This window comes from Ptychodera flava, chromosome 18, assembly GCF_041260155.1.
Source record: "Ptychodera flava strain L36383 chromosome 18, AS_Pfla_20210202, whole genome shotgun sequence".
NCBI classification, from domain to species: domain Eukaryota; kingdom Metazoa; phylum Hemichordata; class Enteropneusta; family Ptychoderidae; genus Ptychodera; species Ptychodera flava.
In genome coordinates, this window is record NC_091945.1 from 29,945,004 (window position 1) to 29,963,493 (window position 18,490).

An 18,490-nucleotide genomic window follows, 5' to 3' on the forward strand; every position below is an offset into this window, starting at 1 on the left:
TTATGGGTAAATGAAGAGAAGTTAGTAATAGAGCACGAATTATGTTTGCTCTGCATATTCGCCCGCCAATTATAAGTATCCATCGATGGTCAAAGGAAGGACACCTGATAAAAATGAGCCGGCATATTGCTAACACGAACACACACACATTGCTAAAACGAACACACACACACACACACACACACACACACACACCCCCACACACAAACAAACATAATACATAACAACACTTACAAACCCTACCTATGGTATGTACCTTGACGTGCAGGGTGGTAGGGAAACTGGTTCATAGACAACAAGAAACACTTAGAAATGCGTAAACAGAAAACTAGACTATAAATCAGACCAAACCATGCCAATGAAAAGAAGATGAAATTTATGAAAAAATGAATGAAGTGAGTGTGGTTCGTGGACGCAGATTTTAGATGAAAAAAATTAACATAAAATCGGGGTTTCACATCTAGCATATATTTGAAGAAATGCGATTTGTTATGACATTGTAACATTATACCTTCGTATGTGTTTTTAAGTCAAGAAATTTGTGATTTTAAGGTTTTCCAATGAGAAAAGTGGCCACATTGTTCCCCTAGCCTAACTCTCTAACCATGTAAGTACCCAACTTGGTACAGGCCCCTGCATACTTCTCTCAGCCTAACTCTGTAACTAAGTAAGTACGCAACTTGATACAGGCCCCTGCGTAGTTCACCCAACCTAACTCTGTAACTAAGTAAGTACGCAACTTGATACAGGCCCCCGCGTAGTTCACCCAACCTAACTCTGTAACTAAGTAAGTACGCAACTTGATACAGGCCCCCGCGTAGTTCCCCCAGGCTAAGTCTGTAACTAAGTAAGTACGCAACTTGAAACAGGCCACAGGCCCCGCGTTGTTCACCCAGCCTAACTCTGTAACTAAGAAAGTACGCAACTTGATACAGGGCCCCGCGTAGTTCACCCAACCTAACTCTGTAACTAAGTAAGTACGCAACTTGATACAGGCCCCCGCGTAGTTCCCCCAGCCTAACTCTGTAACTAAGTAAGTACGCAACTTGATACAGGCCCCCGCGTAGTTCACCCAACCTAACTCTGTAACTAAGTAAGTACGCAACTTGATACAGGCCCCCGCGTAGTTCCCCCCCCCCCAGCCTAACTCTGTAACTAAGTAAGTACGCAACTTGATACAGGCCCCCGCGTAGTTCCCCCAGCCTAACTCTGTAACTAAGTAAGTACGCAACTTGGTACAGGCCCCCGCATACTTCCCCAGCCTAACTCTGTAACTAAGTAAGTACGCAACTTGGTAGATGCCCTCAACCAGTCCCATCTAACTTCATAACTTAGTGCGCAACTTCGTACAGAGTCCGGGTTAATCAGACGTAGGTAAAGTAGTAATATAGGTGTAACAACAATCTCGCTTCTACTGTGTAATGGTGTAACTTTAGTTGATACTTGACACAGATATACTGGAACTCCGGCAAGGCCAACTTGTAACTCCGTACACATGCATCTAATTAGCATGTCATTATCGGCTACATGGACTGTCTGCCCAAGTTTGCTGCAAGGATTGTGCCGCAAATTTGCTGCAAAGAGTTTGCAGCAACATTGTGGCAGGGAGTTTGCTGCATATTTGCAGCAAGTTCACAAGAAACCTAATTTGCATCTGAAAAATGAACCATCCGCATATTTGCGGCAAATAGTTTGCAGCAAATTTACTGCAAAGCTTGCGGCAAATTTGCAGTAACAGTTTGCAGGAGACCTAAATTTCGGTAAGAGCAGCTAAAAAGTTCACTTACAGCTCACATCCCAGTCATTGAAATTCTAGTATATTCAGAAAGTATTATCATCAGTCTTCCAGGTGTTTCCCTCTCTCGGCCGGGCGCCAGAAGCCTCAGGAAATCAGCTAAAAGTTCACTTTTTACAAGTCACAGTCACTTGCAATTCTAGTATATTCAGAAAATATTGTCAGCAGTCTTCTATAAGGTGTTCCCCGCCCTGCCAAAGGCCGGAAGCCCTGGAAAATCAGCTACAAAATTCACTTTTCACAGCTCTCAGTCACTTGAAATTCTAGTATGACAGCAAGTCATCGTTGATGACACAGTCCCCACTTGTTAATGGGTACTTTGATTACAAGTCCTCAGAGAGGATAGATTCCTCTTCATTAATTAGGTCTGTGATAAAATACATTGATACAGATGGCGCTCACACTAAATGGCCAAGAATAAGATCCATGGTGATGAAAACATAAAACCAATGTCGGCCACCATCCGAAAGGTCATTAAATGAGTCAACTAGGAATTAATCAACAGGATGTTGCAAAACATTTTTGCATCTATCCTAACACTAACAGGTTATCAACTGTACCATATTTCATGAAGTTTGATGCAGTATTTACAACACTATTAGATCAACATCTGTATCAAGCTTCATCAAATTTGACGTTGTATTTGTGGATATATCACTCTAATTAGGAAAGTTCATTACATATGCAATTACAAATTAATTAAAATGACACTGATAAATGTCTTTTTCACTGTTAAAGCAATGTGAGCTTAACATCTGTACAAAGTTTCATGAAATTTGATGCAGTATTTCTTGACATATCAGCCTAATTATGAAACTTCAATAATTGACATGATACTGCTACATGACGTGAAACAAATTGACGAGCATATGTATGAAATAGGTCAATGTCCTTGTACTAACTTTAAATGATAATGGTGGAAATATGTCTGAGTTATGGCTCTGTACATGAGAAAATCGTAACATTTAATTTGCCGCAACACAGCGATATTTGATCTTACTGTTTAAAAAATCAACATGTACATGTATATGTATGACATAAGTCAATGTCTATTAACCAATTTTAATAAAATCAGTTGAGTCTTGCCAGAGTTATGGCTCTCGACATGAAAAATAGTGACAACATCACTGTTCGCTCCCATATAGTTATCAGAACAAGTCAACAATTGTATGAAACATAGTCCATACATACAGACAGACTGACATACACAGACTGGAGTATGTAATTGTCTCGAAACTGACATTGTACGAGCAGAAGTACGGCCTCGTACTTTCATATTACGAGTGACGTAATGCGCCAGTACTTTCAAAGTACGAGTGACGTATGCAAGCTATAACTCACACATGCCTTTTGACCTAATTTTTTATGAATACGCCTAGGACTATGTTGTATTCCATGGATGAAAGATTTTTGTTTATGTGAAAGGATTTTACGACAAACGAACGCTTAGACACATTTTCTGTGTATATTCGAAACTCGGAAGTAGGAGCGGGTGTGAACTTCGTATGATTATTTTTTTGGTCGTGAGAGCGGGTTCAGTGCAGTGCGGAGGAATACTTTTAGGCTTTGACTTTCGGACGAGTCTGTACGTACGGGTCAAGACTGGAGACGACGCGACACTCTCTGACTTATTATACGCCACGATGGTAGACTTTTTTGCAGACGTCGATTGTAACATTAAGCTGTAAGCTGGGAGCCTCTTTCACATTTTTTACACTCATGTTGTACAGTCTATTTGAAAATGACCTCTACTCAACAATGATTTTAAAGACTAACATTTTTCTGACCTCGCATTCAACTTCAAGTTTTGAAAAAGCACATTATCGGAACCACACTATTATTGGTGTATTGTTGAGAATACGGCCCCGCCTATTGAATAATGGTATAGTCAGGTCACTGTGGGGTCAATATTCCTGTTTGTCATCGCGGAACTTGCAGAAGCCATACAAGATATCGATGCTCGATACTTCTATATTCAATTCGTTCGTTCGCGCTCCTGAACAACAAAAAAAAACATCACTCAAAACCAACTCATCACATTCCAAACTTACCTAGCTACACTCAGTTCGGTAGATAAGTTCCAGGCATCAGTCGTAGTATAAATGTTGACGTCGATTTGTCGACGTCAATGAAGTCGGCGTCGACGTAATAATGTATTTTTACAAATATATTTATTTATTATTTGGCGTTAATTAGAGGAAAATCACATCAGAGGGTGGATGACGTATGTATTACAATATCGTGGGTAGGCTAAACTGGCCGTTTTGTTTATCGCTATTATTGCCTACTCCCACCGTACCGCCCATCGTCTGTAACTTGCACGCGATGTTTGCACACGAACGAACGCCCAATGCCAGTCACTCAGAGTCGTCGGTTTTCTTGCTACCCAAGTTGAAATATATGCAATTATGAATGTCATTTTTGAAAATTCACTAATGCATGCAATACCAATTACGATGAACCCACAATTTATTGTTGTTGAGATTTTGTCAACAGTGATATAGTGCTGCAAAGTCAGTAGTAGGGCCTACCCACGTGAAAGACGTTTTGAACTCGTTCCCGTACTTGCTATATTCAAGCTGAAATCAGTCAAGTCATTACGTGTTTATTTCGCATATTTGCTATATTTTAGCACCCGTACTCAGAACCCCACTTTGACATTCTGTTTGGCATGTTTCTACGTTCATTTCGAATCCTATTTTGTCTTTTTTTTTCAACGCTCAGTTCGACGCTGTTTTTGTTTTTCCACGCTCAGCTTGACGCTCACTTTGTCGATTTTGGGACCTGCATTACGTCACTCATACTTTGAAAGTACGGCACATTACGTCACTCGTACTTCGCTCGTACGAGCTCGTAGGTCTGCTCGTAGTTCGTCCGTTTTGAGACGATTAGATAAATGCAGACTGGCACAGAGTGATGACATTGGTGTCACGTGTGCCTCGGCCCATGGAGAGTGATAAAGATATAACAAACAGCTGAATGTAATGATAAAATAGTTTTAACAAGTATAGGCCTACAGGCACTGAGAGTGAATATGTTACAGCAATTTGATTAGTTTCTTTTCCTTTTCTACATCTGTGATAATTTTTAAGACAATCAATCTGCAAGGCAGCTTATGTATTGACAAATATGTTATCTCTTACAAGCACACAGCAAACTGTTCTTGATTTTTCATTTACAATATTTGACATAGACTGAAATACATAACATGCAACCAATGTTTACACTTTGCCCATACACCAGATACATGGAGAAATTTCAACATACAATCATCAACTCAGAAACCCTACAGGGAAAAGTAAACATTGTTTTCTTCCAGAACAGCTGGTGCATCCACATCTGGAACAACTTACAAACTTAACCAATTACACAAGAATGATGACACAAGAGATAAAGTTAAACTGTGGTGAACTTGACTATTCCTTTCAAATCCTTACCGAACTTGACATCTTAAACTAAAATACACTTCCTGGTTAATTGCATGCAAAAATACATCGGGGTGGACCATTTGATAAGGGATGGTGTCTGGAAGATCGATTAGGTACATTATCTTTTTTATTCAATCCATTGTACATTCTTTTTTTCCCCACTTTCCACCTTTTCTTTTTGTCAAACCTTCTCTGGCTGAATTTTTTATTGGCATTTGTTTGGAATTTTTTCAAATCTGCCAGGATTTTTTTTACTGCATTTCAACACCAAATACAGTTTAACATATCAAATGCTTACTAAATCACCACATAAGTTCCAGTAGGTATAAATTACCAAAAAAAATCTTTAAAATACAAAATGAAAGATATCCCAGTAAAACTGAGAGTTTCACAAAGTTGCCCTCAAAATTCAAAATTCCGGATTTCAACTTAATTTCAATATATCTTATTAACAAAAGCCTAAGAACCAGTTTACTAAATATCAAAGCAATCAGACTGGTAAATTTTGAGAAACAAATTTTTTGATCACAAATGAGAAAAATTGCCCCCAAATTACAAAATTGCAGATTTCATCCTAATTTTAAATATATCTAATTAACATAAACCCTAGGAACCTGTACACTAGATATCAAAGCTACCAGATCAGAAGTTTTAGGAGAAAAAAATTTTGACCAAAAAGGTGAAAATTGCCCCCAAAATAAAAAAATTGCCAGTTTCAACATACCTTCAATACATTATATTGAGATTAATCTTAGATACCTGTATGCCAAATATCAAAGCTATCAAATCAGTAGTTTTGGATAAAAAAATTTTTATTAAAAAATGGGAAAATTGCCCCAAAATTACAAATATGACAACATCAATACAATTTGTACAAGCATGACTGAGTTCATCCTGAGGAACATGAATATCAAGTTTCATAGCAATCAGACGAGTGATTTCAGAGAACAGGAGTTTTTGAATAAAAACGGAAAAAATACCCTAAAAATACAAACATGCAAATTTCATCCCAATTTTTGCACACATAATTTAGAATACCTAAAGAAATCTGCATACCAAATTTCAACCAAATCTGACCAATGCTTACTGAGTTTTAGCCATTTGCAGGATTTTTCCTTTTTTCCCCTTATTTGCATATTTTTGGCACTGACATGTTCATTTGAACAAATTCACATCTCCATCCCTAGTTGCACCTGTACACCAAATACTAAGACAGCAGGTGCTACAGTTTAGGAGTTTTTGACGTGGACGGACAGGCATTCATACGTACATACATACATACATACATACAGACGACATTTTTCCACCTTATAAGAATACCTCCCATTTGCATATATACATATGCATATATGGGAGCTAAAAAAACCATTATAACAAATTGCCACCATGTGGCCATATTGGACCATATCGTGAAACAAATCGACGTACATATGTATAACATAAGTCAATGTCCTTGTACCAACTTTGAATAAATTTGCTTGATACATGTCTGAGTTATAGTTCTAGACGTGAAAAAATCGTAAAAAAATGGCCACACGGCGGCCATATTGGATCGTATCACAAAACAAATCAGTGTGCATATGTATGACATAGGTCAATGTCCTTGTACTAAGTTTGAATAAAATCGGCGAATAAAATCGGTTGAGACGTGCCCGAGTTTTGACTAAGGAAATAAAAAAAAATTGTAACAAATAAGCTGCCATGCAGCAATATTGGATCATATCATGAAAAAATTGATGTACATATGTGTGACATAGGTTAATGTCCTTGTACCAACTTTGAATAAAATCAGTTGAGATATGCCTGAGTTATGGCTTTGTACATGAAAAAATCATAAAAAATGGTCGCATGGCAGCCATATTGGATCGTATCACAAAACAAATTTACGTGCCTATATATGATATAGTCAATCTCCTTGTACCAACTTTCAATAAATTCGCTTGAAAAATGTCCGAGTTATGGCTCTGTACATAAGAGATAATAACAAAATGGCTGCACGGCAGCCATATTGGATTGTATCACAAAACAAATCAGTGTGCATATGTATGACATAGGTCAATGTCCTTGTACTAAGTTTGAATAAAATCGGTGAATAAAATCGGTTGAGACGTGCCTGAGTTTTGACTAAGGAAATGAAAAAATTGTAACAAATAAGCTGCCATGCAGCAATATTGGATCATATCATGAAAAAATTGATGTACATATGTGTGACATAGGTTAATGTCCTTGTACCAACTTTGAATAAAATCAGTTGAGATATGCCTGAGTTATGGCTTTGTACATGAAAAAATCATAAAAAATGGTCGCATGGCAGCCATATGGATCGTATCACAAAACAAATTTACGTGCCTATATATGATATAGTCAATCTCCTTGTACCAACTTTCAATAAATTCGCTTGAAAAATGTCCGAGTTATGGCTCTGTACATGAAGAGATAAAAACAAAATGGCTGCACGGCAGCCATATTGGATTGTATCACAAAACAAATTCACGTGCATATCTATGACATTGGTCAATGTCCTTTTACTGACTTTGAATTAAATCGGTTAAAACATGTCTGAGTTATAGCTCTGTACATGAAAAAATTGTAATAAAATTGCTGCATGGCAGCCATATTGGATCGTATCACGAAACAAATTTACGTGCCTATATATGATATAGTCAATCTCCTTGTACCAACTTTCAATAAATTCGCTTGAAAAATGTCCGAGTTATGGCTCTGTACATGAAGAGATCGTAACAAATGGCCGCACGGCAGCCATATTGGATTGTATCACAAAACAAATTGACGTGCACATCTATGACATGGTCAATGTCCTTGTACCGACTTTGAATTAAATCGGTTAAAACATGTCTGAGTTATAGCTCTGTACATGAAAAAATTGTAATAAAATGGCTGCCTGGCAGCCATATTGGATTGTATCACAAAACAAATCGACGTGCATATATATTACATAGCTCAATGTCCTTGTACCAATTAACTTTGAATAAAATCGGTTGAGATATGCCCGAGTTATGGCTTTGTACATGAAAAATCTTAACAAACAGCTGCACAGCAGCCATATTGGATTGTATCACAAAACAAATCAACGTGCATATCTATGACATTGGTCAATGTCCTTGTACCAACTTTGAATAAAATCGGTTGAAACATGTCTTATGGCTCTGTACATTGAAAAAATTGTAATAAAATGCCGCCTGATGGCCATATTGGATTGTATCACAAAACAAATTGACATGCATATGTATGACATATGAAGTATTCCCAAGTTTGAATGAATCGCTCCAAGCATCTCTGAGATATCTGCGAGAAAGGACGCATGGACGCATGCACTGACGCACAGACGCCAAGCACGGACATGACCAACCTATAAGTCCGCCAGGACGGTGTCCGTAGGGACTAAAAAGTATTGTCATCAGTGTTAAAGGACAATTCGTGTTCATATCATAAAAACCATTTTCCTCGGAGATTAAATATGATAATTTGTTATTTTAAATGATAGAATGTGGCAATGTTGACTATATTTGAAGAAACAAAACTAAAGTCCAGAAATAATTTAACAATATTGCTCAGTAAAGTAAGAACTTTGATGTACAGTATGAAAATCAGTATGCTTTCTGAGATAATTAATAATCACTATTATTAATGATATAAATTTGATATTGTAGACAATATGATAGTGTAACAGTGTTTCATCTGGACAAGGGGATGGGGGACAGTGTGCGAAATTAAGAGAAAATAGCTTCAGGTCTTAAGGGCCTGCACCAAGCCAAAGCTTTAGGTCCTTACAGAAAACTGCCGGTCCTCAATAAATGCAGTTGTTAACGACCATTAAAGTCAACTTCTCCACCAATACTATGCTTTTGAATGTTGTAATATTTAATTTTTCATGTCCTTTTATCAATAGAGTCAGTAAGTATTCACTCAAAAGGACTATTGTTCACATAGATTGCAGAATAGTGTAGGTGAATGATCATGAATCATTCATCTACATGATCTGGAATCTGAAAAAGATCACAGCCCTCATCTTCCTCATTGTCATGCGCACACATTTATCAATGTTTTCCACCACGGGGGAGGGGGAACTATGGGACTAACAGGAGAATTTGACATTTTTTCTAGCCATGTCAAATCCCCACACTCTCGGACTATAAAATGATGTCAAACACCAAGGGGCCGGGGAATACAGGCTCATGCACTGGCTACATGTGGCTGATGAAAGCGAGAAAATTTGTCTCTCATGACTTCCTATGGGGAATGGTGTTCTCTACATTGCTGTGTACTAATGTACACTACACCAGGGCATGTGATATTGTGATTTGAAAATGGTTGGCGAGCTGAAAATCACTGAAATTAGCCAACGCGAGTGGTAGAATAGTGAGTGAATAACTTAGTACCTTGAAAACAGTCATAAGTGTATGAATAATTTTTTATGCAACCATTGATTACTACGTCTTTTTTAAACAGAAGGGAGAAAATACTTGGTATGGATTACTTTCAACATTTTTCAAAAAATAAATATGCTTAAATGTGGCCTCTGTTGCATTCATGAAGAAACAGATGAAGTGATACTTTTAATTAAAAGGAAAAGTATCGTAACTTTTTCTCGATTATAGAAATTGCAGACAACATGAATGGTAAACGCCACTCGCGGAAATGAATGCATATTTTCTGATCGAAAAGTTTTGCCTGAACGATTGCTGGGTCTCATCGCCCTTTGAAAGCTTAAAGTTATTAAAATGACTCTGAAAAGTTTGACGGACACTCGATACTGCTGAAAACCATCGACACGATCAGATAATGATACCGTAAAATCTTAAAAGACGTATTTTTGCGACATTTAGGCCTACAGCCCAGGATGACGGAGAGTTTTGCATGCCTGTCGTAAAACGGTACCGATATACATCGAAACAATTTGAAGCCCTACTCTCGGCCTCAGAGAGTATACATGACGGATCGTGCAACTCGACAAAACTGTTATGATAAGGCCGCTCTGTTTTATAAAATGCACACTTATTATCACGTCGATATATCGTGGTAACAGTCGGCCTTGTGAACTTTGGTTAAAGACCAACGAGCAAGCAAGATGTTCTAGCGGTCCACAAACAAACGCAGCGAAACGTGAACTTGATTGTCGACTGCAAGTAGCACAATTGGGCTGTCGTGTAACATCTAGTCCTTGTATTGGGCGTAGTTCAAAACCATAGAGGTAAAAAAATACCTCCATGTTCAAAACCAAATATGATTAGTCAACAGCACTGTTCTCTAAGTAGGTCTATGAACCGTTTATGTTTTGAACGCTTCAATGTCAAAGCAAAGAAAACGGAGTCAGTTTGATAAAATGAAGGGCTGTATTATGTACATTTGTGTACATGTAAATTCCGAACACTTAAAGTGTGGAACTAGTGAAGTGATACTGGGTGTTGTTGTCATATGACACAGATATGCTATCATTACCAGGGTTACACTTACTAGACGAGTATTATTATAATATTGTATTATTATAATATTGCATTATTGCACCAAAATCAATTCATTCCATTGCTAGAATCTGCATGCACGGACGTAATTCATAATGATCTGAATGTAATCAGCTGCACCATGCTATGCGCGTCGATCGGAGGGATTAGACTCTTCGTAAATCAATCAATCTTTTATTACTCAACACACACTGACAGAGAGTGTGGTATGGTTCATTTCAGATGAAAGAACAACATGTCCAAAACTGAACACCATCAAATGGATATTAAAATCCAAGTAAATTGAATTGAAGTACACATATAACTCTGACTGTAACCAGCTAACTGTAGGTAGCTACTGGAGGGGTCAGCAAACACCAGAATTCCTTATAAATATAGCAAGGTTCAGAAAATTCTGTTCCATAATCTTTTTCATGTTTTCTACTTTTTCTTCAACACTCATAGTGATAGAAAAATCTCTTCCGCTTTTCTGGCACAAAATTAATCTCTCAGAAATATGACACTTGCATGTGAATAAAAAGTGAAACTCATCATCTATAACATTACTATCACATCTCAAGCAAATTCTTTCATTTAAAGGTAAATGAGGTTTACATTTCCTACCGATGTCAACACGCAAATTATGATCACTCAGTCAAAGTTTGGTAAACTTCTACGTAACCCGAAATCTGAAATATCTCTTAAATATTTTTCAAAACCAAACTTGGTCTTGAAGATTCTATAAGTGCGCAATTTGTTACCACTTCCATTCTTCCTTGAATCATTGAAAAGGGTTCTCTTCCAAGTTTCTAAGTATTGATTTTCATACTCATGTTTTAACTTCTTACATAACTGAGAATAAGAATTTACTCTAGATGCACTGAAAACACGACTGTGATTGTAACTTTCCAAAACATGATGAACAAATTTTGCCCATGGAGAATTGATTTGTATATTTTCTCTAAGTGCATTTTTCAAAATATGGTCTCCTGGTAAATTATTTAATCTACTCCAATATCTTAATTTTACAAGGGAATCTACCTAGCTCAGATCTAATACCCTCAAAAGGGATGCGTTTACTTACTCCTAAAATAAACCTGAGATATGATATACAAAGACTTTCAAGGCAGTTATCAACACTTGTAAATGCAAAAAATCGCCAGACAAAAATTACTATGTTGCGACATTGTCAACCCCCACCCCGCTCCCCGTCTATAGAGATCGAATTCCCCACTACCAGGACACGAAGTGCGATCAATATCCCCTGTTGCCCCGCACTCCCACGGTGGAAAACATTGATAGGTGCATGACATTCAAGTCTGAATCACATGATTCAGAGTCAGTCATCATCTGCATCTGTTACAGGTCTTGACGGAGAAATTTTCATCATTTATTCCAAATTTCAGTCGGTCATCAGGACCGACATATTGCTAAAAACTTTCGGCCCGACGAGAAATCTGTCGGTCTCGGACCGTCGGACCGACGTTAATTTCGCACACTGATGGGGGATTCCTCCTCTGTTGACATGGTGACAACCCAATTAATTTGTAAAGAGCCCAGGGGACAAGCCCCCAATGAAATGGTGCTAGTCACACCTTATACAAGTAGAACACATAAACTGGTGAAATCACCCCTAAATCTTTGGTGAAGGGGAAAATTCCCCTGTTGATGCCAATCTGTATGAAACAATGTGATATTTTAAACATGGAAAACAAGAATCTTTTCATTATTGTAGGCCTACTATATTATGCTTAAAATTAAGAACTTTTATACCACTTGGGAGGTGAAAATTATAATTTATTTATCAATAATGATTAAAATGACAATGATGACCATATTTCGCAAATAGAAACCAAGACTTAGGCCTATATGGGTATGCAAAGTAAGAACATTTGTACGTTCAGAAGCTCACATATGGATTTAACCTGACGATCGCTTTTGAAGTGACTTCAGAGGTCTGCTGGTATTTTAAACCATTTTTAGGCGACATTCTTATGTTGCGTAGATAGACCGAAAAGCAGTACATATCATACCTGCTGGTTATATACGTTCACATTGACGGATACCTGGGTAGATGTAGATATTTCTGCTCAATATTCTGAAAAAAAATATTGTTTTTCAGTTGCAAAGACTTTAAACATCTGACCTCAGACACCCGCTGGAAAAGGTTAAACTTTAGGTATTAATATGCCAGGATTAACACAACAAAGAATAGGCCAATACTCTACAGCTAGATAGATGGATGTAAAAAAATAGAGGCTTCTATTTTTTTAAATCTATTGTTTACATCAATGCTTAAAGAAAGAGTACCTGTTACGTTGTCTGGCTCAACTGGACTGATATTTTCTGCAAGATCCACTCTGCTTATTTGTCGCAGTAAATCTGCAAGTAGTCTACTGTCATCTGCACTTATAAGTTTTCTGTCAAGTAATTTCTGAAATAAGTCCCTGGCATGATGTATATCTTCAATTTCTCCCTTCAGGATTTCCATTGACTTTAAATTCCTGCACAGGAATTTCAGTAAGTCAAGCTCATCTGCAAAACATACAATGATAGAAAAGTGCATGGAAATGATCATTCTTATGGTTTCTAGCAAAATACAGCAAGAGTGTTTTCAAATTTGTCTAACAGTAAGATTATTTCTAATTTCATATTAGCCTTTGCTATTTCATCTGAACACAGTGATTTACAAAATCTGAAACTTGCAATATATCTTTCAGTTCATATGACTAAATTTCATTGCCCAGGATATTATTTTCTTTCAATTTCTGCACAAAAAATTTCAATGTCATAGGACTTTAAAAGCATTCACATTAGGAAATAAATGAATCATGCGTAAGTTCTTGTCTTGTGAAAGCTACAAATAACTGCAAGAATTTTTGCTCCAATTTGGAACATAATATTTCCAGATGCTGTCTTTGACTATTTTGTTAACACTATGAAGATTTTCAAATAAAGGTCGTTCTGTAAGCCAGCTATAAATTTTTCTTTTGCACATTTGAAGGTTGCCCACTAGTAAACTATTGAGTTTTTTATTGTCGGCAAAATATTTTTCCAAAATCTGTCAGTCAAGAACAATTAAATCAAAGTAAGACTTCAGTGGACACCATGTGCAAAGAGGAATGCATCAAAAGCATGGTGTGTGTTGAATTAAAACAACATCAAAATACAGTTGCTTTACACAAGATTGATGCTTCCTACATTTATAAATATGCAGAATGCAATGCCTATCAGACCTACATCATGGGTACACCTCACAATAGGTATGGTCAATGAATACCAGGCGTTTGGTCAAATTCAAAGACTTCAGTATTGATGTATGGTCTAATTACAGAAATTCATTTAATATGCAAATGAGGTTTTAATCAGATTGTTGCGTGCATCAAAATTACAGTATAGGAACCTAAATATTATCAAAAAATAGCAGAGGTTTGGTCAAAATCAATGTCTCTGGCCTAATTACAGAAAGTCATTAAATATGCAAATGAGCGCATAATATGTAAGCCACGCTCACCAATCTTTTAGCAGAGTTAAGACCATAGAACAATTTGAGTGCCTGTACAGTTACATCAAATTTGATTTGGTAATTCTTGTAATATAGTCCATTGCGCGCACATTCACTTATTCAGCAAATAAGGTTTAATTATGAAGATGAACGCACCCAAATCTAATCAAACCTAGATCTTCCCATGACTATGCTGTACCACAATTCATGACATTCTGACCAATGGTTTTCAAGTTACGATTGGAACAAAATCCGTCTACAGACGGACAGATGGACATACACACACAAATAAAACATAGGGCTAATGTCCCTGAAGCTACTGTAGACGTGGATAGAGGATGTACACACCATAATACCAGATATACTGAGTGCAGAGGTCCTTTGGCAATATTCTTATGGCAGAGGAATTGTTTCAGTATGGCTCATACTTACAAACCCCTTATATGCATATCAGAACTGGCAAAACTTGCCCCAAAAACACAAAATTAAGTATTTCCTAAGTATATGAAATTATCTCACTAAGGACAAACCTTAGGGACCTGTATACCAAATATCAAAGCTGTCTGACAAGCGGTTTGAAGAATCAAGCAACCTAACAGCCAATAGAGTGCCACTGCGCTATGCAGAAAAAATCCATTTGTGATGAAGAAGGTGGCTATCTTTCCTAATTGAATCCATGATGGCCTGACCAAAAATGGCAAAAATAGCTGGAAAATACATAATTGAAGATTCCATCCATCATTATTTCATTATATATTGCATTAAGATAGACTCTACGAACTTGCATACCAAATATCTTAGCAATCAGACAAATAGTTTTTGAGAAACACATTGCGAAACTTTCTCAAAAAATACAAAATTGTAGATTTCATCATATACTCAATATATCATATTTAGTTCATCTGTAGAAACCTGTATACCAAATATCAAAGCTGTCAGACGAGCGGTTTTGATGAAATAAAGTTTTGACCAAAAATGACAAAAAAATTCCTTAAAAATACAGATTTGCATATTTCATCACAATTTGAACAAATCTAAGTTGGGTTATCCCTAGGGACCTGTATACCAAATAACAAAGCTGTCTGACCAGCGGTTATGAAGAAGAAGATTTTTTACCAAAACGCCTTTTTTGGTGCTAATTTGCATATTTTCAACAATATCAAAAAATTAAAAAATAGATTTCTCATAATCATATTTTTCATCTACACAACAAATATCAAATCAGTAAGTACTGCAGTTCTCAAGATATTTGAGTGCACGGACGCCTCACAAATGGACATACATACATACATACATACATACAGACTGACGCCGGACGGATACCCATCCCAATAGTCTCATAGACTATAGTCTATAGTAGCTAAAAATCATAGATCTGTTGTTGTGGAAAAGACGATGTTAAAGTGATTCAGTTGCGTAATTTTGATGACGTCTCACCTCCAAATATGATATGCTATTAAAGCAATATAATAGAGGTACAGTGTATGCTACATACCATATGCACAAGCAAAGCAATTAACACAAATTTTCGGATGCCTACTCAGTAATGACATACTGCACTTTGTATTGCAGCATCTCATTACAACATTTTGCAAAGCCCTTAGTGACCTTTAACCTATTCTCATGTATCTGAAGTATACATGAGAAAGACCTAGTAGATTTGTCCTTTTTGGAGATGTAAAGAAAGCAACATTAACATAACATAAAAATGTGTACTTGTTGTATAGAGATATTCTCAGGGGCAAGACAGTTGGTTGGAGAAGACCCTAATCAAGGTGTTGTGGGAGTGAAGTATTTGTATAAGGGGTGGACCATTTGATATCCTGGGGGGGGGGCTTGGAAGATTTGGGGAAAAAAAAAGATGCCAGGTGGAGTTGCTCGAAAAAAAAAATCTGGCTTTAAGTGGCTGATGGAAAAACAATTATGGACCATTGCGACTCGGAAAAAAAAAATCTTGGCAATTGTTCGATGCACACTGCAGCATCAATAAAAATCAAGCAGTAGCTCTGGAGTTTTATAAAGCATAAACCATTTCAAGCTTGAGGAACAATAACTGAATATGAACAATTGTACAGTATACATGACCTTCTGATTAGAGGAAGTATGCTGAAATTGAAATTGCTCACCAGTGTTTTCCAGAAATGTGTAAATCTGAATGTATGGATTTTGTCAAAATACCACAAGAAGAGAGACAGCCTGCCATGAACTGGGTCAAGTGGACTCAGTCAGTCAAGTGGACTGTTCAACTTGCTAATATCACTCAAACCAGGACACTTGTCAGACAATGACTTTTTTTTTCCAAGCACAAGTACAGTGTTCTCCCTGAATAAGGTAACAGGGGCGTGGCGCCCTCTTGTAAATTCCGAGCGCCCCCTTGCCAGAAATGAAAAAGATTTATTTTTTTGAAAAATAAAACAATAAAATGTACGGGGGAAAAAAGTTGACAGTGATTTACAAGCAAAATGCAAGCTTGAGCGTCGATCCTGCAGGCTGCAAACGTAATTCTCATCGATCTTGCAAATCTCGCAAGTTTGTGATGTCATCCGAGATCATAAGCCCATGTGCAACTCATTCATTGATGGCAGCCATATTTGCATGGCACAGGCCGTAACGTTAGCCACAGTCAGTCCCTCCATAGGGGCCGTGCATTAGGTAACCGACTTAGCTGTATAAACATGCCTAGGAACTTGAGGGTAACCAAGGACAGCAGAGTACTCTGAAGTTTTTATAGGAGGTTAGAATTTCGCTTGTGTATTCCTTCCCAAAGCAAAACGACCTATTGTTAGACTCGGTCGGACGTGTACGTGTATCAGGCTGAGAACACATAAGCGTAAGTGTTATGGTGATAATTTTGACATCGATGAATAAATGTATGTCTGTCGCTATGTTTTCGTTTTCAAAAAATATAATCTTCATTGAAATCAGTGAACTGGAATAAAAGTTATGGAACACTGTCCCTTTGAGCTTTTTTATATGAAAAAATCTGAAAAAATACTCCCCAAGTGCCACCAAATAACACTATTTTAATCTCTGTTTTTCAAAAGCTCCAATGGCAGGAGGGGGGACACTTACGCAGTCGCTTATGGTGCTTCGCACCACATCTTCGCCCTCTTTTAACTAAATCCTGGGGAGAACAATGTGCCATAAATGTACATGATTTTACAAATATATGTAGGATACCATCATCTCTTCTGATGACACCAGTGATGTTCTCAGAAAAGTTTCCACTGTAAGTTTGTTAATGCTTAATGTAGAACTCAGTAATCAGGTTGTTTGATTTGTATTTTCAGTGTGTTACCCATGGTATAAATAAGATCTATAAACTGATATTTTTGTAAAGTGAATCAAAAATGTACAGTATTTACATATCTTTATTTAGTCTCTTGAATATAGTCTGTGTGCGATAGAACAGCATCTTGTTACTGGGTGTGAAAAACCAAGCAAACAAACATTGCACCGAAATTTGGTAAAAAAAAAATATATCTCGAAGAAGGAAAGTGAAAAAAAAAGTTGCCAGCATATGCCCTGTAGAAAAAAAATAATTCATGGTGAAGCAGGTGGGAAAAAAAATAATGGCTCTCCACCAATCTTCCAAGCCCCCCCCCCCCCCCAGGATATCAAATGGTCCACCCCTGATGGATACTAATTTATTGTTCTGGATTTTGCATAGCTAGCCAGACAAAGTATTCTATCCCCTCTTGCCATAAAGAGGTATGCAGATAAAGTATGGCATAAACCTTCGCCTCAGATCGCCTCCGCATCGCCGCTAGATCGACTCCGTATCGTTTCCGACATCGCTGTCGCCTCAGATTGTTTATCGTTTCATTACCGCCTCCGTATCAGCCTTGCATCGCTTCCGCATCGTATCAGCCTAAACATCGCCGCTGCATCGTATCAAGTCAATTTCATGGTCCCAATTGGCCACGGTATATTCACTCAAAAATGCAACAGCAAAGTTGCCGTCTTCGGAAATTTCGCCGCCTGGCATTGCCGATGTTTTTGAGAGTAAAGGTATACAAAATGAAAGATCAAATACATGTGTCCGACATTATCCATTCATGAAATGTTGCTTCAACACACAAAAATGGGAACAAAGTTGAAACATATTGTGATTATAATTCGCTACTTTTGCAAATTGCTTTTATTTGATATGAAGTTTGTATACAGTTTTATTTGCGAACATTTTTGTAACAAGATAGCACTCTGCCAGGGACAGACATTAACGGTTGCAAGTGAAAGTCGCGTTCGGGCAACTGCAACTGAAACACCAGTACCGGTTGCCCGATGAGACAAGTGTCAA

At 37.3% G+C, this 18,490-nt stretch overlaps 2 protein-coding genes across 3 annotated transcripts in view; one reads left to right on the forward strand and one right to left on the reverse strand.

Annotated features, from left to right (window-relative positions):
- Positions 1 to 18,490, forward strand: part of LOC139117343 (alkylglycerol monooxygenase-like) — a 307,539-nt gene that overhangs the window by 124,512 nt on the left and 164,537 nt on the right. The window lies entirely within an intron of this gene.
- The window catches only part of LOC139117342 (uncharacterized), a 136,659-nt gene that overhangs the window by 97,999 nt on the left and 20,170 nt on the right, over positions 1 to 18,490 (reverse strand). Inside the window, exon 2 of the mRNA XM_070680362.1 lies at positions 12,996 to 13,220. The gene's annotated coding sequence lies outside the window, so the exon portion shown is untranslated. The remainder of the gene's footprint in view (positions 1 to 12,995; positions 13,221 to 18,490) is intronic.